Source organism: Neomonachus schauinslandi, chromosome 11, assembly GCF_002201575.2.
Source record: "Neomonachus schauinslandi chromosome 11, ASM220157v2, whole genome shotgun sequence".
Taxonomy (NCBI): domain Eukaryota; kingdom Metazoa; phylum Chordata; class Mammalia; order Carnivora; family Phocidae; genus Neomonachus; species Neomonachus schauinslandi.
Window position 1 is genome coordinate 88,082,852 of NC_058413.1, and position 21,633 is coordinate 88,104,484.

Sequence of the window (21,633 nt, forward strand, 5' to 3'; positions counted from 1 at the left end):
TCCCCCATTGGCACTCGGTGTTTACTCTGCAGATCTTTTGTGACAGTTCTGTACCACAGGGCAGCCCTCCCTGAGGCTGGGTGACAGGAAGAGGTACTGGAAGAATCAGCCTCTGTTGTTGCTCTCTGTGGTGGGGCTGATTCATTCCATGATTGTAAATGGATCATTATAAACTCAGCCTAATGAAGCAGTAATTATCTAAGAGGTGATGGATTTGGGGAGATTTTCTAGGCTAAATGATTTGCAATGTATAGTATTGCAGCAATTAAGCTAAAGTGATCACAGAAATGTTGCACTTGACTGGTACAGGTTTGCTCTCTCTTCCCTCTTTTCTCCTTCCTTCTCTCCCTCCCTCCTTTCTTCCTCCCTCCCTCCCTCCTTTCTTCCTCCCTCCCTTCCTTCTTTTCTCCCTCCTTCCCTACCTCCCTCCCCTTCTTTCCTTTTTCTGCTTCCCTCATATGTTCCATTGGAGATTCAAATTGCTTGATATTTTGAATTCTTTGGTAGGGATTCTGAAACTTGGGTGGTGTCCTTAGAACTGCATAAAACACACACGCTTACGTTATCTCACAATGGTGCTTAGCTTTTAAGGTTTGCACCTTCTAAAAAAGCTTTGTAGCATTGCGTCCTCCTTTACACTTCTGGAATATTCATGAAAGCACACTCAGTGGTATTAGTTAGGTAGAGGAGGCAGGGTTTACAGCTGTCAAGAGCCTCTGTGGGTCACAGTATAGCCTAGATACTCTCTGCTCAGCCCCGATCCATAAAATGCGGTTCATCCTTCAAGACCAGAGACAAGGCAATTAGAACAGATCATTTGGTCCAGAAACCACTGCTTGGATTTAATGTCATTAGAAGTGTAGAAAGCTCTAATAACTGGACAACAGTTACAACTCTATCAGGTGGCACTAGGTACCAGGGAGTACTCGGAACATGCATTTGATTCCCTATGCCAAACAGCTTCTTGAAAATTTCTTCTTCTATCAAGAAACTATCCCATTTAGAGAAACAGAGGCAAAAGATGAGGTAAGACAAGCAAACCCAGAAGTATGAAAGCTTGATTCTAAGCACAGCTGTGTTCTAGACTCCTGGTTGCATTTCCCACCATTCAGTTCTTTCCTACCATTCCTCTGTCGTCACTCTTACCTTTGACCAGAGTTCCGTTTTGTGTCACATCTATTCTCAGATGGAATAGGGTTCTCATGCATTTGCCAAAACCTTTCCCTTCAGTTACTCCTAGATCTTACATCAAGGTCATGTTGACATCCGTGCCAATCCAGTCACATCAACCTCCCCCAGACAGCACATCTACTTTCCTTCATAATAAACAAATAGATGGGTAGGTAGGCAGATAGATAGATGATAGATAGATAGATAGATAGATAGATAGATAGATAGATAGATAGACAAACAGGTTTGGATTATATTAAATTGCATGTAGGAGCATATAGGCATGCAATCCGGGACACTGTTGGTTGCAAGTGATAGAAACCAAATTCAAAGCAGCTTAAATCAAAAGAAGACATTCTTGGCTTTCTTAACCCTGCAAAGGGGAGTGTCAGAGATGGGCGTCTAGACAAACTGGATGGAGGGACCCAAACACCTCTATTCCTCTCTCTGCACATCAGCCTCATCCTTCTTTGTCTGTTTTCTCCACATGGCAGGAAACAGTCATTTCTTCACTTATTCTTTCAACTATATGTCAGGCATTGTACTATGCACTGGGAATACAGTAGTGAATAAAACAAAGATCTCTGCCCTGTGGAGCTCATATTCTGGTGGTCATCAATAGCTGCCAAGTCTACTATTTTAGAGTCAGCATGGACACACACACACACACACACACTCATGGCTGAGAAGCACACTTTTCTGGCCAGATGTTCAAAAATCCTAGAGAATGTCTGTGATTGGTCAAGTATCTATCCGATATCAGACCCATTACATAAATCTAAAAGGATCACTGAGCCAGGGCCATGTTCCTAGAAAGGGGGAGAGGTAGGGGGCAATTTGGGAGCTACCTGTGTATGAACATGTCTGCTCAGCTACCCCTTTAGAAATAATTTCCCAAAAGGCAGATTATAATTTCTCCACATTTTGAAAAGACCTTGTGGTGTCCATTACCTTGTCCTACACTGAGGAGCTGAGCACTACAGCTTATGCCACTGTCCTCCCCTGTGGCAGAATGTCAACCAGAGAGGAGAAGCATAACCTTTGTGGCTCTGTCTTCTTCGTGTAGATTCTTGAACGCGGCTTGATTGTAAACATGATGTCACATTCTGTCCGCTCTGGGAAAACAACTATTTTGGCCTGGGATATTAACCTGAAACGTGCAAAAGGAAAGAAATTGCTGAAGATGTTGAACAATAGAACAAAGAGCTGAAAGTGGGAGTCAGTGACCAAGAAAAGAAGACAAATGAATTGATGGACAAGGAAAATCCTGCAGTTGGAACTACCTGACGGCTTGGCTAGCTGCACGAGGCAGAGACTATCGAGCATCAGTCACAGCTGCCCTAGATCAGTGTCTAAGGGTGTTAAGGAGGCTCCATATTGAGCAGTTGGAGGAGATGGGTTTCCAGAGACGGAGCTACACATTGGGGAAGCGCTAGACTCCAGCAATTCCAGAGGGACACTGAGGAATTACAACGGGCCTGTCTTATGAGGCAAGGTACCAGATCATAAGAACAGGATTCAAAGTCAGTCAACCTGAGGTTAAGTTCTGGCTCTGCCATTTGTCCCCTGAAGGAAAAATCTGTTGTCCTATGAACATATATGTTCTATAGTTTCCAGAACTGTAAAATAGGACAACAATAGACCCACTCTCTCCACCTCACAGGATTGCTATGCCTTTCCGGTAAGAAAAAAAGACTTCTCACCAAAGCTGGCCACATCTGGATATTGTATCTACTTTGTGCCTGCCAATGAGCCTCATATAAAGAAAGGGGGCTTTGAAAAGGTGCATAAAAGTTGGGAGGAAACCTACAGTCCCCAGAGAGAAACCAAGAATCCTCCACAGGCAGCAGCATAAATTATTTTAAAGGTTCAAACAGCATATGGAGAGTGACAACAAATCCTTGGGCCAATAGTCATTCCAGGAACATGCTTCTGCGACACACCACTTTGGGGATATTGCAGTACTTGGCTTGGGCTCTACCTGTCTCCTTGCATATACCCTTATAGAGATGGCTGTATGTCATGGCCATGCAAAGTGATTTCCCCACATGATGTACACAGCTCATAAAATACTTTGGGATTCTGCTAGAGGAAAGGCATTAAAAAAAAGATATTATTACTCCACATAAATTTAAAAAAATCTTCTTGACAAGGTAACGGTATTTGATCCATTTTCAATTTCTTGGCAGCCTCAACACCCCCAGGGGTTTCAGTTTTCCCATTATACACTGTAGTAGACAGGTTAGCTCACACAGGAGGGGCAACACTGGAGGCCTGCCTCCTGTATAGAATGAGGAGTGATATCACCATTGCACAGGGAAAGACTGCAGTTTGAGCAAAGCTCATTACCTCTTAGTATGCAGTGTCAATTCTCAGGGTTAAAAATAGTCCACTCTGATGTCTTTTAATGGAAGAAAGCTTCACCAGAGCAATAATGGAAAACAAATTGTGTGGGGCTCTAATACAATCGAGTGGTTGCAATCTGCGTCTGCACTTTCATGGAGAGTCCGTGGTTTGACCGGATTTGATAAATATCAGAAAATAATACCAAACGTAGGTTCCTCGGGGAGCCTGTGATTGACAGCTGTCAAATACAGTGATGGAGCAGGCTGTCAGGAGAAACATGATTCATAGACCTCCTTACAGGTGGATGGATGGTACATACAGACTGGAGTTGGGTCTCGGGGCATCCATTCTTTGAAATGCCAATGGGGAGTAGACATTTGTATAAGTGGCCAGGTCAATCCTTTTACCTACTGTATCCAATTACCTCTTCTCTACCTACAGAACTCCTGTCTAACTAACAGCTGGGCCTCCATGTCCAACCAACTTGGGCTGCTGTGTATATAGAGGGGCTTCACATCAATGGTTGTATTTATTGCATGTCTGCCTCCTTATTTGTGCTATTTATCTCTCAACTCACTATATCTGCCTATCGATTTTTTTGTGGTGTTGTTCTCAGGCTGCTGCAATGAGTCAGAATTTAGAAATGACATACAATTAGATTTCTCTTGCCCAGAAGGATTCCTGGGTGGCCCGGGTTCTCATTCAATTTGAATTATTCTCTTTCCCTCTAGGCCAGGCGTCTGACCAAGTGCTCAAGGAGGTTTATCATAGATCATAGATCAAAACTCAGCTTAAGTAGGAGGAGCGTAAGGAGAAGATGGGAAGAAGTCAAGGAACAGAAGAAAATGCATATGTTTTCTCTTTCTGGTTTGCAGTTTTGCAGATGACATATGCCTAATTAGAGAATATTTGTAATTTAAAGGGTAAATATGCAAATCATCTTTGTTTTAAAATCTCTGTAATTTTTTGTCCTATAGGCTGCTGGGTGCTAAGAGCAGACTGCTTACCAGTCTCTCTGGGAGGATTGCCTCCTCGGGTGATTGTCAAGCGAGCTCAGGGGATTGGAGCTATCTGCAAAGTTCCCAGGTCTGTCCATCTCTAGCAGCAAGTTGACATTAAAAATTAGGAGGAAATAAAAATCTGTAAAGCAATAGCATGAATCCCTGCTTTGGCATTCTCTGTTAGGATATTTCTGAGCAGGTATGTTAAATCTTGAAAAGACCTATACTGTTTTTTGTTTATGCAAAGAATTTGACTTCTTAGAACTCTAATGAATGTACCTCTAGGAACACATGACGAGGGTACGTTTTTACAACTCAGTAATGGTTAAAAATAAGTCAATTAGATTTCGTTTCAGATTTCTTAAAAAAAGCTTAGTGGTTTCATTAATTGAAATCAGGGTCAGCCTTATTTCTGACCCAAACATATTTTCTGTGGCTCTTCTGGGAAGATTTCCAACCAGACTGCCCTCTTTTTAAATAAACTACTTTGCAGTAATATCATAAATATTCTTCACTTTTATTATTAGTAGTATGTCTAATAATAATATACACATTTAGTGTCTCATATCCTCCTCTTATACTTTATCTCAGTTTAATCTACTAACAATCTAGGAGATGGAGAATCTATGATTACTCAATTTACAGAGAAAAGGAAACTCAGTGTAAAGCTATTAGGTGACATCTAATGACAACCAACTAGTTCACACCAAAGATGAGATTTGAACCCTCATTCTTCACTCCCAAAACACATTTTTTTCATTATATAGAAGGACCCATAAAATACTGGCATAGGGAGAGAGGGAGCGTGAGTATCTCAACACCATGGAAGTGTACGCACAATTTTGTGTACGTGCATAATGTATTTTATCTTCCCCACGGGAAGAGGATTAGCACCAATGAACTAGACAGTGGTGCTACTCTTTTTCCAATCATCGGGGAAAAATGTATTCCTAGTGACAGAAAGACTGGGTCCCAGAAAGTAGCTGTCAGGACTTATTCAGTTCACTTGCAACTACCTTTCTACAGTGAGTTGACAAACGGAGTCAATTTTTCAGAAAACTGAGATCAAAACTAGGAGACTGTGTATGTATAAATATTTATTTAATAACTATTTTGGAGCAATTACTTGGACTCCAAAATATAGTGGGCCTTATGGGACCTTGAAAGTAAACAACAGCAGCAACAACAACAACAAAACAGAAAGAAAAAAAGATAGACCCTACCTACAAGGCACTTGCAATCTAAACATGGAAAAAGGAAATCAGAAAGAATTAATTAATTAACCACTTTACACTTCTATTTCTTTAGCTGTAAAACAGAAATAAGACAGGAACCAAGAGGAAGCTAATATATTCCAAATAATATACAGGTGGCCAATCATATCTGTGCAGTTTCTCAGCAGGTTGGGGCAATTTGTAGATGCTTCCAGTAGAAGCCTCTCTTGACACTCATCCCATTCTCCACAACATGGTTAGATGCAATCACATCCTTCCTTAGGAGTCACTGTAAAAAAAATCATATTCCTGGCATAGTACTTGAATCTCCCAATTGATATTACTGGCATTCTTTTCTCTCTCCTTTATGCATTACAATTTCCTTGTTAGTAGGAACCATACCTTATACATGGCAGGTGAACATTAAAACTTTGTTGAATGAAAGAATGAATGAATGAGTGAGTGAATGAAAGGATGAGTGAATGAATTGCTGTGTCCTCCATGTCTATTATAGGCCTTCAAAGTATAGGCCTGGATGAATGTGCCGGATCCTGAAGGCAAAAATGAACATGAATCAGTAAAAAGGCACTCTAGGGGAGTGAAAATCATCTACAAAGAAAGGAAGGGACATCCATACGGGAGAAACAAGAAAATGTCAATTTCGCTGCATTTGAATATCTTTATTTCTTCTCTTTTTGTGCTGGCCATGTGATTTCTCAGAACTGTAGTTGATGGTATCCAAAATGCTATGCTGTGCTGGTGAGGAAGAAAGGCTACACTCCAATAGCTATCATCTAAACTATAGTTAGTCTCCAATTAAATTGTTAGTAAAATGATATTTTCATGACTTTGGCTATTGTGAATTTCAGATTAGAAGCAGTTTTCTGGACCAGTTAGGAAATAAACCTGCAAATTAACTGATTAAAAAAAAATTGGATTCTAGAACATCCAATGGTCTATCTACATGAGTTATCTTGGTAGCATTTCAGCTTCCTGCATTCTTCTATCTGTATAGACACTGTTCAAGTCATTATTTGGAATTATCAAAGCCTGTCACTGCTCAGCTTCTGAAACCACATCACAGACTCTCAAGGCTGACTCCTGTAAGCAAATGATTCAAAATAACTCTTGAGATTCCAGATTCCAAAACAACCAAGTCCTTAAAGTGAGAGAATAAAGTCAATACCCCTGCTGTAAGTTTTTTCTTTTTCTTTTTTAAAGAAAGTTAATAATGAGGCTTCTCTCTCCAGGATCAACTCTAATTCGGTAGCCAATAGTCAGTTTAAACAGCTATTTTCACCCATCTAATAATTTTAGATCCAACTGGAAAAAAAATCGTTTGATGAGACAGAGCTTTATCCATTAGGTGGGAAGTCTAAGAGTTACGATGAAGGGAAATGAGCTAGAACAAAACTGTGTCTCCATCTGAGGAGTGGGATCTAGCCAAGAAGGCAGGGCAAAACATGCTGCTTCCATAATGGCGTTTGAAGTACCCCAAACTATCAGCCCTTCACCAAGCTTTCCTGGCTTGCAATTGAGGTTTTCTAGGCATGAGCTGCCTGAAGAATCAGGATTAGTTTGATTAGCCATGAGACACCCTTAATGAATCAAGCTAACACCAGACTCCAAAAGTCCTTCCAAAGGTGGTGCTGAGTGTCAGCTAGGGTCCTTTCTACATGGTGTATGCCCTTCCAGCAATAACCTACTCTCACTTCTGCTTGTTTAAATCTTTCTTCTCAGGGACCAACCCAAGTATATGCTCTCCAAAGCTCTCCCTGAAGACTTCAGTCAGTGGTAACCACTTTTTCCACTGAACTTGGTGTCACTCATTTGTTCGACCAACTATTCTGAGTACCTACTATGCATACAGGACTGTGTTAAACCCTGGGCATGCAAAGATAAATACGACAGGTTCATCTTTTCAAGGATCTTACTGCCAGTGCCTATGCATATTTCCACTCATAAACCAGTATTTACAACACAGGATATTGAGGGCTATGATAGAGAGAGGCACAGGTTCTATATTCATCCAATTCCAGCCACGGAATACTGGGCAAGCACTGTTAGAGCTGAGTTTACAAGATGATTAGGAATTCAAATGACAAAGAAGGGCAAGAAAAGCAATCCAAGCCAAGGAAATAGCTTGTGGAAAGGTATGAGGTGAGAAAGCATAAGTAATTCTGTGTGGCTGGAGAGTTGGAGTAACTGGGAAAAGGGAGGAAAGTGTAGCTAAATAGGCAGACAGGAGCCAAATCAGAAAGGACCTGGGAAGCCATTCAAAGGAGTTGAGGTTTTATCCCCTAGGCAAGGAGGAGCTACTGAAGAAGTCTAGATGTGGAGGCAATAGGGCTACATCTGCATGTTTTATAAAGATAAATATTCTGCTGAATATGTGGAAGGTGGTTTAGAGTGGAGTATGGAAGCAAGCAGATGCGTTTGGAGGTCCAGTTAAGGGATAAGAGTCCAGATGAGACAGAAAAAGTGTATCTACAAAAGAGGGGGATGAGAATAGCAATAGAGAAGAGGAAATTGATTTCAGAAACGTGTTTAGACCTCGACTGTATTCTAGCATTTATCCGGTTTGGCCTGCCATTATGACGTTTTAAGTCCTTAAAGTGGTAAAGTCCTTGATGGTAATGGTTGATCTTGTTTAGCATTCTGTTCCCAGAAGCTTGCCATGGTCTGTTGAAAGTAGTTGAAACTCATCATATTGTATATTGAAATCTATCAGATGGTTCTGCTTTGTACATTAAAGCAGTCAGTTGTAAACTTGGGCACTGTACTATGGTCTGATGTCAGTCAGTGACCATGGGTAAGCATATTAATTAAAGAAGCATGTGTTCTAATCTCATTTCTTAGAAATAAGGACTAGAATCAGCTATGAAGCCAAAAATCAATAACCTGACTTTGATATGAATTATCTTTTATGATAGAGGAATACACAAGATAGCTAACTCTAAGTTAACTCTCTATCTTGGTCCCATTTTCCCATCTGAACTGTAGATTGGAGCCTGTATTCTCAAGGGAATGATGTTCAGAGCCTCAGAATTGGGTCACTTCCCATCACCATCATTAAGCAGGAATGAGTGAGGCCTCACTGGGAATTCAATGAAAACTATAGTCTCAAAATTTAAATAAGACTGTGTGTGGTCTGTCCAAGGGGAGACAGCATCCGAAATTAGACAGCTTGCGTCTCTGGGGTTGCTTGAGGGACATGCAAACAGTGTTACTCTTATGAAAATGCAATGTAATTAATCCATCTTAACAGCTGGTTATAGGCAACCATAGACTACTGGTGGATGAGATATATTTATATGAATTATAAACATGATAAAAATAATCAAGGTTTACAGATATGTGTACTTCCACTGGGCACAAATACTGTGGTATCAGGGGTCCTATTCTCTGGTTGCCTCATTGAACAGAAGTGGAAATTCTCCAGAAATTAGTTACAATTTCCTGGCTAAACAGGAGATCATTAACAAATCACATAGCATGCTTTGGACAAATTCTTTGAAACTTACACACTCAGATGGGTGTTATTTTCCAAGGTCATCAAATTTTGAAGTTATATGCTTATTCAAAGGCATTGATGGGCCTTAACTTGAAAACAAGATAAGACCCATGTAAAAAAAAACAAAAAAACAAACAAACACACACACACACACACAAATTCATCACTGCTGGGTTAGTTACATTTCATAGGAGTTCACATTCTAGTTTTACTCTCCAGGCCAGAAATCTGATGCTTAATCAAGCAGGTAAGAGCCACCTGTATACCTTATGCAAATGTAAACATAGACCATATGTAGAAAAACCACATGCTGTCATCAAATGCATGAGAGCAAGAGATCAAAATCTCTTAGAAATAATAATATGACAATGCCCAAGACTTGGCATAGGTTCATCCAATACCATAGGCTGGTACTATGTCTGTGATGTTTAAAGTTCTATCCCTAGCACCTAGCAGATTCTCAGTCATAGTAGGTATATAGTTCATAATTAGTAGGTAGGTAACGCAGTTCAAATAATTATTACATTGTTATTTTTCCTAGGTGGTTGCTTTCTTTTTACCATTTATGACTTTCTGGGACAAAAATACTTCTAGGTACTTTCTGTCTCTACTTGCCTCCACTGCCTTCTATACCCGATGGTGAGAGACACTTCTTCCAAACCAGAAAATGCCTTAAGTAGACACACGGGAAAGGGGTGGAGAGGGTGCATCTACTTACACATAGTGAAATTTTGTAAGACATAATGTAGTGTGAACTATACAATTGCCTAGCTGGAAATCGAATGGAGATATAAATGGGATTCTGTAATAAGATATTCATAAATAATCTATGAAATTGAATCTTAAAAATGGAAAGATTCTGATGATTTACATGTGCTTCATAAATATATCAAATATTATGATTCAAGAAATTGGAATGAGGTTTCAGTAATGTGTCTTATTCAGCTTCATCTCGTCATCCAAATTACTTATCAAGTCTCTACTGACGACTGCCTTTCTCAAGCAATCCAACCCTGAATTGGATGCTTGGGGATTTCTCCTTGGATGAATGCAATGTTTAGTTAGGCCAAAATATCTGATCTTTATACAGTCTGTCCTGACATACTATTAACTTGCAAATGGCTGAGATAGAAAACCATTGTCCATTTAATCAATCACAGATATTTAAATAGGATCCAGGTGTGAAATCTCATTATTGCTTTGGGGGGCAAGAGAGGAAAGAATGAGTGCCAGAGTAAAAAAAGTCAATAGGCATAACAATTCCAGAGGTTTTCATTGATGTAATTTCACTGGTAATGAAGCCTAAGACAATTTATCCCATGAGCTCTGTTTCAGTAATGTGATAACAAAAAATAGACAAAAATGAGTGGCTTGAGATAGGTGTAAGTAGGTCATCTTCCCAAAGGAAACAACTCTAGTCTTCTCACTGTAGCTGAGTGAGTAGTACTATTCAAAATGATGGTTCAAATCCAAAAATAACTGAAGTTTAGAACTTCTTGAGAACACAGGGAAGGCCCAAAGATCCAGGGCTCAAGGGGAACACGAAGTCCACCTTCCTTAGTTCTTCAGTCAAGCCTGTTGGTTTGCAAAATTTACTCATTTACAGAAATCCAAAGTTTTTGAGTAAATAATAGCTAATATTCAGTGGATTGTTACTATGTACTGTGCTGAAATCTAGATGCATTATTGCATTTAATTCTCAAAACATTGCTGTGGGAACATAGGAGGCTCAAGAGTACTTCCTTAGTAAGTACTTCATGCTAATCTCTGCTTCCCAGAAAACCCAACCTGTCATACGTGTACGAATAAAATTTACTTAACAATCTTTTCTAAGATTCTCACGTGTTCTTAAGTATGGGAACCTGTATGAAAAGAATATGAAAGGGAAGCCACAGGAAAATGTAAAGACAGACAGCCCATCCATGAATCAAGAAACCTTTTACCCCTTTGGGTTGCCCAAATGCACTACCACTCAAACAGTTTATTGTCACAGGGTTGCCTGAGTGGCTCAGTTGTTTAAGCATTTGCCTTTGGCTCAGGTCATGATCTCAGGTCTTGGGATCAAGTCCAACATTGGGCTCTCTGCTCAGCGGGGAGTCTGCTTCTCCCTCTGCCCCCCCTCCAACTTGTTCTCTCTCTCAAATAAATAAATAAAATCTTAAAAAAAAATTTGCTGCCACAAGCATACAATCACTGAGATTTAATTTGTAGCTAAACTACCCATGATATGTCTTGGGCCATACCAGGTGAGGAAAAATCTATAAGGGATAGTCACAGCTTGTGGGAACAAAGGGGACATACAGGGTAACACTGCTGTCAGCTCTCTTCCTGATGCATGATTTGGAAGCACATTTATCAACAGTCTCTAGAATGCAGCCTCCCTTCCCCACCTCCCAGTTCTCTGACTTCCATTCCAGTTCCTGGTCTCCAAAGATAATCAGCAGGAAAAGAATGGGCTTAGCAGCAGGATAGCATTAATGGATCCGTCAAGCGTTGCAGCACCTTCTTACTATTTGTATGTGTTTGATTCTGCTGTAGGAACAAAGGTCTGAGAAGCAGAAATAGAAGCACATCAGATAGTACAGGCATATAAAAAGCCAGAGATGTTAACATCCTAAGTGTAGGTAATACTGCATATTGCTGGATCAAATTCGTTCCTTTTTTTTCTATAGCTCTGTTTTCCTTATCCCGGTTGTGAAAAAGCATCATAGCTGTTGCCATTGCTGATTTGGAAAACCATATCCGGTTATTTCATACACAGAGAACAGTGTTCTTTTCATAAGATAACGTCAGTTAAATTCCAAGCAATGCCCAGTATGGCACATTTATTTTAAATGACCAGCAATTTTATGTAGTCTAACCATATAGTATGCAATATAAACTCCAGGATCTAGCATTCCCTTTGCATTTCCATTGAGGAAGGGGAAGATTATAAAGCTATGGGAGTCTTTGGAGAGGGAGAGGATGAAGCTAATTCAGTCAGCAACTGAGAGTCATGGAATTTTCTAAATCACGAAGTTAATGTACCTGTCTTCTAGTCATCCATGATGGAGAGGGTCACAGTTCCCAAAGGATTCATGCTGCTGCGTAGAAATATGTTACAGGAGTTGGTTTCTCTGGGCTTCCTGATAGATCCCTGATTAAATTTTTTCAGGTGAGTAAATCCAAACAGAGCCACCCTATTCCATCTTCTGTGTCTCCTCTCCCTTTGCACCCACTTTCTGAACTTTCTGAAATCTGCTTAATTCCAAGTCCATATTAACAAGAAATCATTACTAGAGCTTGGGTTGGTGGCTTGCCTTGCCGTTCATCCAAAGAGCAACTGTTTGAAATTTAAGCGTGCCCAAGAATCCCAGCTTGCAGGGCCCACCCCCCAGAGTTTTGATTTGGTAGGTATGGGATGAGGCCTGAAAATTTGCATTTTTAATAAGTCCCCAGTAGTTGCTGATGCTGCTTCTCTGAGGACCAAACTGAAAACCACTTCTGCAAAGAAGAGTCTAAAGTCCTTCCAGAACAGGTGAAGAGATGGCAGCTTGGCAGTGCAAGGGGTAGGAGGTGATTCATTTTCTTCAATAAAAGTCCATGATAGAAAAAGAAAAAAAACCAACCCTGAATGACAAAGGACCCTGTACCCTTCCAGGGGTAAAGAACCCCTTACGTGAGGTAGTGTAGAAGTGCCAAGTATAATGGCTAGTGCAGAGCAGTTCTCAATAAATGGGGATGGGAGGGGAGAAGTAGCCAGATGTTGTCAGCTGGCTCTTGTTGATTCTTCTTAGAAAAAGTTATAGAACATTTTGTTTAGACTTTGCAATGAAAACAAAATTAAGAAAATGCGCTTGCTCTCTAAAGAGAATGTGTGAGTGTAGATGCAAATGTACCAGGGTAGAAAAAAAAATACAAGAAACGTGGTAAGTAAAGTAACAAAAATCAAAGGAAAACCTGACCCCTCTTTTCCTCTGGTCTCATGCTACAAATTGAAATGGAGAAAGTAAGCTTACAAGAATAAATGGTACAAAGTAATTTAGCTGCTTTGCAAAGTTCTTTAAGTTTTAATAACAGCAGAAAGATCCCTTTTTAAAATATGAATTGCATCTCGCCTATGTGCCTTTAAGGGAGCATAACTTATTCATACTTTTCTCCTTTCTTCTAATTTACTGACTCTTTCCATCTCTGGTGCTCTCCCTTTCAACTAGAACAATGGGGTTTTGAAGATGGATATGTAGTAACAGCAGCTTCTTCAGTCCCTCTATGACTCCTCATTATAAGGTTATTTTCTTGTGTTTTGAAATAGAAATGCTGCCTTTGATGCTACCGTTTAAATTTTCTTTTTTTTTTCTTTTTCTAAAGAAAGTGTCCCCTACTTATTACCTACCCTTGTCATCTTGGCACAACGTGGTAAATAACATTCTAAATAAATATTTTCTAATATGCCTTCAAGTACAACTTTCCTTTTGAGTGCAAATAGGATAATTGGGCAGAGGAGAAGAAAGCCACATTGAATGCACTGCTTGAAGGAGGTGGGGGTGTGATTTTTGTTTGTCGGGTCTGATGCCAGTCTCATCAGCAATTTCCAGGAGAGCCTGGGGAATTCAGGAACAACACTGTAGTGATTGGGCTGCCTGCATTTGAATCTCAGTGGGGGCAAGGATTTGAGGCAGTCTTCTGTCTAGAGAGAGTAATTCTCTTTGTAAGTCTCATCCTTCCTGGGCTTTCCTGGAGATTTCTCTACTCCTCGTGACTTATCTCCATTGGCCTCTCTGTGCACGGTACTTCCTAGAATTCTTTTCATTCTTCCTCTTTCCTCAACTCTCAGGGTTGTGGGTTTTTTTGTTTTTGTTTTTGTTTTTCCTACCTCTGTTCCCCTGTCTTTCAGTGTTTCCTCCTGTCTATCTCTCTCATGTTTCTACTGACATATGGATCTGCTCAACTCACTACCCAGGAGTCGCTTTTGGTCTCCTGACAACACAGGTTCTGCCATTCTGCCAGGCAGTAAGAGGCAGGCGTATGGTAATTTAAGGGAGGTGTGGAGAACAGATAAGCTGTTGCCAGTTTCAGGCATAAGTTACTTAATTAAAAGCCAAAAACTCTTAGCTCTGGTTGTCACTTTCCTCCTTTGAGAGCACAGTCACCCCTTTGGTGTCCTGGTTTTTGAGAAGCACCCGTCTGGGCTCCTCTCAGCTCTGTGAAGTTGAGACGAGTCTCTCTAGCTGACAGGCAACAGGCAAGAGTGAAAAATGAAAGAGGAACCTGGAGCTGGAAACAGTGAAACATCCATTTGCACAGCATCGAACCACAAACCAGAAAGCAAAATATTGGACTTAACGTTGTCCCCAAACATCTGTCGTATGCCTTCCAAGGGCCTGCCACTCTCCCCGACCCTGAGGAAGACCAGAGCAGTAAGATTCCAAGTTCTTATGGAGACTGTCATATTTGATGAGCTCGATGTCTAAACACCTATAGAGCGTGCAAGCCTGAACCCTATGTGTCCAGCCTCAGCTCAAACCAAACTCACCCCATCACTGGTCCTCTGTTCCCTTAACCCATCCGTGCCTTTTATCGCAAGGTATTAGAGTGTGCACTTTCCACTACATCAGCTATCCTTCCTTCTTACCCTCCAAATCTGAATTCAAGCATTCCTCCTTTGAGCCAGAGTGACACACACATACCTATTGGCCTGGAATTTTCTCGGTTTTAACTGTGGAAGTCACAAGTTCTAAGAACATCCCAGTTCTATGCAAATGAGGGTGGTCACTCATCCCAGTCAAATCTCTTGATGATAAGCACTCTTAAAAAATGACAGCTTTATTGAGATATAACTCGTGGACCATTAAATTCATCCTTTAAAAATATACTAGTCAGTGTTTAGTAAATACACAGTGTGGTACAAACCCCATCATCCTTGTCTAATTTTAGAACATTTTCATCCATCCCAGAAGGAACACCTCCTTGTGAGCCACCTCCCCCAGCAGTCCTTGGCAACCATGAATCTACTTTTTGTCTCTATGAATTTGACTATTCTAAACATTTCAGATAAATGGAATCATACCACATGTGGCTGTTTGTGACTGGCTCTTTTCACTTAGCATGATGTTGTCCAGGTTCATCCATGTCTTAGCACATACTTCTTGCTTTTTAATGGCCAAATAATATTCCATTGTATGGATGAACCACATTTTGCTTGTCCATTCATAAGTTGAATATCCATTCATAGATATTGAGCTGTTTTCACTTTTTGGATACTCTGAATAATGCTGCTGTGAATATCCATGTACAAATTCTTGATGGACATATGTTTTTATTTTTCTTGGGAACATATTTAAGAGTGGAATTCCTGGGTCATAGGATAATGCTATGTTTAAACTTTTGAGGAACTACCACAATGGTTTCCAAAGTGGCTGCATTATTTTATAATCCTGTCAACAATGTATGGGGATCCTAATTTCCCCACATCTTCAATATTTATTTTCAGGTTTTGTTTTGTTTTGTTTCAGTTGTTTTGTTTTAGTCTTAGCAATCCTAGTGGGTATGAAGAGGTATCTCATATGGTTTTATTTTATTTTATTATCTTATGTTAATCACCATACATTACATCATTAGTTTTTGATATAGTGTTCCATGATTCATTGTTTGCATATAACACCCAGTGCTCCATTCAATACGTGCCCTCTTTAATACCCATCACCAGGCTAACCCACTTGAGTTACATTTTCCTAATGACTGATGATGCTGAGCATTTTTTTTAAAGATTTTATTTATTTATTTGAGAGAGAGAGATTGAGAGAGAGAGAGCATGAGAGGGGGGAGGGTCGGGAGGGTCAGAGGGAGAAGCAGACTCCCTGCCAAGCAGGGAGCCCGATGCGGGACTCGATCCAGGGACTCCAGGATCATGACCTGAGCCGAAGGCAGTCGCTTAACCAACTGAGCCACCCAGGCGCCCGATGCTGAGCATTTTTTAATGTGCTTGTTAAACATTAGTATATATATATATATACACACATGTATACACACATTAGTATATATATATATATATACACACACATGTATATATACATATATACATATTTTGAGAAATGTTTATTTAGATTCTTCAAAAATTTGTATATATATTTGTAAATGAATATATAAATATATAATCTCTTACCAGCTTTATAACTTGCAGATACAAGATCAATATACAAACACCAATTGTACTTCTACACAGTAACGAAATTCAAAATGAAATTAAAAAACTTCACTTACAATAGCATAAAAAATCAAATACTTAGGAATAAATGTAAGAAAAGGATTGTGAAACTTATACCTGAAAGCTATAAAACTTGAAATAGTTCAATAATTTAGTTCAAATATTTTCTCCCTTTCTGTGTGTTGTCTTTACACTTTCTTAATAATGTCATTTGAAGCACAACATTTTTAATTTTCATCAAGTCCAATTTATTTATTTTTTTTGGTTGCTGGTGTTTTGATGTGATATCTAAGAATGTCTATTCCATTAGTCACAAAGGTTTATTTTATGTTTAATTTTAAGAATTTCATAGTTTGGGTTCTTATATTTGGTTCTAGATAATTTTTGTGTTAATTTTTGTAGTTAGTATGATGTACAGGTCCAAGTTCATTCTTGTGCATGTGGTATCCAGCACCATTTGTTGAAAAGACTATTTATTCTCCACCGAATAATCTTGGCGTCCTTTTCCAAAGTAAGTTGACTGTAAGTGTAAGGGTTTATTTCTGGACTCTTAATTATATTCCATTGATCTATACGTCTATCCTTATGCCTTGTACCACACTGTCTTGATTACTTTAGCTTTGTACTAACTTTTGAAATTAGAAAGTGTGTGTCCCTAACTTTGTTTTTATTGTTCAAGATTGCTTTGGTTCCTCTGGATTGTTGCTGTTTTGTTTTTTTTTTTTGAGAGAGAGAGAAAGTGCGCGCATCTGCATGCACGCACGAGCATATGGGGGGAAGGGACAGAGAGGGAGAGGAAGAGAGAGAATCCCAAGCGGGCTCTACACCCAGGGCCGAGCTCGACCTCACAACCCTGAGATCATGACCTGAGCTTGGACACTCAACCGACTGACCCAACGAGGCATCCTGGGTCATTGCATTATCATACGAATTTTAGGATCAGCTTGTCACCTTCTGCAAAAATGCAGGTGAAATTTTATTGGGGATTGTATTGAATCAGTTTAAGAAATACTGTCATTTTAACAATACTAAATTGTCCAATCAATGAGTATGGGATGGTTTACAGTTATTACATGTTCTTTAACTTATTTCAATAGTTTTGTAGCTTTCAGGTATAAGTTTTGCAATCCTTTCCTTATATTTATATAAGGATTTTTTTTTGAAAATCCTTATATATTTTTTATGCTATTGTAAGTGAAGTGATTTTAATTTCATTTTGAATTTCCTTACTGTGTAGAAATATAATTGGTGTTTGTATATTGATCTTGTATCTGCAATTTTATTGAACTTGCTTATTATCTCCAAAATTTTTTGTGAATTCCTTAGGATTTTCTATGTAAAAGTTCGTGTCATCTGTAAATAGATAAAGCTTTATTTCTTCCTTTCTAATCTGGATGTCATTTGTTTCTTTTTTCTTGTCTAATTGTCTTGTGTAGGACCTGCAATATGATATTGAATATAATGGTGAGAGTGGACAATCTTATATTGTTCCTGATTGTAGAGGGAAAACGCTCAGTGTTTTGTTATTAAGTATGATGTTATCTGTGGGTTTTTTCACAGGTGTTCTTTATCAGGATGAATAAATCCTAGCTTGTTCAATGTTTTATCATTAAAAGGTGTTAGATTTTGTCAAATGTTTTTTATGTATCTATTGAGATGATCCTGTAGCTTTATTCTTTTATTCTATTAATATAGCATGATATACTTACTGATTTTTTTGTATAATAAATCAATCTTGCATTCCTGGAGTAAATTCCACTTGGTCATGGTGTATAATCCTTTTACTATACTGTTGCATTCAGGTTGCTAGTATTTTGTTGAGGATTTTTGTGTTTATGTTCATAAGGCAAAATAGTCTATTATTTCTTTACTTGCGATGCCTTTGTCTTGTTTGGGAATCAGGGTAATACTGGTATTGTAAAATGAATTGGAAAGTGTTCACATCTCTTCTAACTTCTGGAAGAATGTATAAAGTAGTGACATTATTTCTTCTTTAAACCTTTAGTGGAATTTACCAGTGAAGCCATTTGGGTCTGGACTGTCCTTTGTGGAAAGATTTTAGTTATTAATTAAATTCCTTTACTCATTATTGATCTATTCAAATCTCTATTTCTTACTGAGTAATTTTCAGTAGCTGGTTTGATTCTGCACATCTGTGTCTTTTGCACATGGATATCCACATTATCTAATTTGTTGGCATACAATTGTTCATATTATTTCCTTATAATTTTTTTATTTCTGTAAAATTGGTAGATAGCTTCTACCTCAGCAAAATTCCTGATTTCAGTAATTTGAGCCTTCTATCTTTTTTCTTAGTCCAACCAAAGTTTTGTCAATTGTGTTGGTATTTTCAAAGGACCTTTTTTCATTTATTTTTCTCTATCATTTTCTGATTCTCCATTTTGTGTGTATTTGCTCAAATCTTTATTACTCCCTTTCTTCAGTGTGCTTGGGCTGAATTTGCTCTTCTTTCTCTAGAGTCTTCTTTTTAAATATAGGCATTGACAGCTATAAATTTCCATCTAAGCACTGCTTTTGTTGTATCTCACAAGTTGATGGTATGCTGTTTTCATTTTTACTTATATCAAAGTATTTTCTAATTTCCCTTTGATTTCTCTAACCCATTGGTCATTTAACAATGTGTGCTTAATTTCTCTATACTTGTGAATCTCCCTAACTTTTTTGTTATTTTGTTTCTAAGTTTGATCCACTATAGTTGGAGAACATACTTTGTACAATTTAAGCCTTTGAAATTTATTAAGGTTTGTTTTTACAGATGGTCTATCCTGAAGAATGCTCCATGTGCACTTGAGAAAATTGTGCTTTTTGCTAGTGTTACGTGGAATGAATGTTCTACAGGTGTCTGTTGTTTCTAGTTTCATTAGAGTGTTTATCAAGTCTCCTATTTCTCTGTTGATCTTCTTCCTAATTGTCCTATTTTTGAAAATGGGATATTGAAATCTCTAGATGTTATTATTGAATTGTATATTTCTCCCTGCATATAATAAATATATAATAAATATATAATAAATAATACATATATACATGTATAAAATTGCTATGTCTTCCAAGTGGACTATTATTACAAAACGTTCTTTTTTCTTAAGTAAGAATTTTTGTCCTCAAGTCTATTTTGTTTGGTATTAATATAGCCACTCCAGCTTTCTTTTGGTTACTGTTTGATTGATATTTATTCTTCTATTCTTTTATTTCAACCTATTTTTGTCTTTGAATATAAAGCTTGTCTCTTGTAGACACTATACAGTTGGATTTTTTTATCCATTCTGCTAACCATTTTTTTTTTTTTAAGATTTTATTTACTTATTTGAGAGAGAGAGAGAGAGAGAGAGAGAATGAGAACACAAGCAGGGAGGAGGGGCAGAGGAAGAAGGAGAAGCAGATTCCCCACTGAGCCTGATGCGGGGCTCCACCCCAGGACCCTGGGATCATGACCTGAGCCAAAGGCAGATGCTTAACAGACTGAGCCACTCAGGCTCCCTAACCTCTGTCTTTTGATTAGAATGTTTAGTCACTACATTGAATATGTTTATGAGAAGGTAGGATTTATATCTACTATTTTAATATTTGTTTCCTATATGTTGTATATCTCTTTTTGTTCCTCAATTCCTCCACTACTGTCTTCTTTTGTGTAAAATATATATTTCCCAGTATGCATCATTAATCCTCTTGTCATTTTTTAAGTAATATACTTTTTGTTATTTTCTTAGTGATTGCCCTGGGGATTGCAATTACCATGTTAACTCAAAACAATCTAATTAATTTGCTATTAATCCAAATTAATATCAACTTAAGTTCAATAATATATAAACATTTTGTCACAGTATAGTTCTGTCACCTCACCTCTCCTTTGTGCTATTTTCATACAAGTTATATATTTTACAACAGAAACCCATAAATACACCAGTTTTTTAAACCATTGTTTATGCAGTTCTTTTTTAAATCAAGTAGGAAATGTAAATACACAAATATACATTTATACTGTCTTTCATAATTACATATGCAGTTATTTTTACTAGTGCTTTTTATTTCATGTAGATCTAAGTTACTGTCTAGTTTCATTTCATTTCAGACTCAAGAACACTTCTGGTATCTCTTGTAGGGCAAGTCTATTAGCAATGAACTGTCAATGGTTATCTGGGAATGTCTTCAATTTTCATTTATTTTTTGAAGGATAATTTTGCTGGATATAGAATTATTTCTTTAAAGTTTTTATTTAAATTCCAGTTAGTTCACATTCAGTGTAATATTAGTTTCAGGTGTACAATATCATGATTCAACACTTACATCACTCAGTGCTCATTACAAGGCACTTCTTTTTATTTATTTTTATTTATTTTATTTTTTTAATTTTTTTTATTCTTATGTTAATCCCCATACATTACATCATTAGTTTTAGATCAAGTGTTCCATGATTCATTGTTTATGCATAACACCCAGTGCTCCATGCAGAATGTGCCCTCCTCAATACCCACCAGCAGGCTAACCCATCCTCCCACCCCCCTCCCCTCTAGAACCCTCAGTTTGTTTTTCAGAGTCCATCGTCTCTCATGGTTCATCTACACCTCTGATTTCCCCCGCTTCATTGTTCCCCTCCCGCTACCTTCTTCTTCTTCTTTTTTTTTTTCTTAACATATATTGCATTATTTGTTTCAGAGGTACAGATCTGTAATTCAACAGTCTCACACAATTCGCAGCGCTCACCATAGCACATACCCTCCCCAGTGTCTATCACCCAGTCACCCCATCCCTCCCACCCCACTCCAGCAACCCTCAGTTTGTTTCCTGCAATTAAGAATTCCTCATATCATTGAGATCATATGATACATGTCTTTCTCTGTTTGACTTATTTCACTCAACATAATACCCTCCAGTTCCATCCATGTCGTTGCAAATGGCAAGATCTCATTCCTTTTGATGGCTGCATAATATTCCATTGTATATATATACCACCTCTTCTTTATCCATTCATCTGTCGATGGACATCTTGGCTCTTTCCACAGTTTGGCAATTGTGGACATTGCTGCTATAAACATCGGGGTGCACGTACCCCTTCGGATCCCTACTTTTGTATCTTTGGGGTAAATACCCAGTAGTGCAATTGCTGGATCATATGGTAGCTCTATTTTCAACTTTTTGAGGAACCTCCATACTGTTTTCCAGAGTGGCTGCACCAGCTTGCATTCC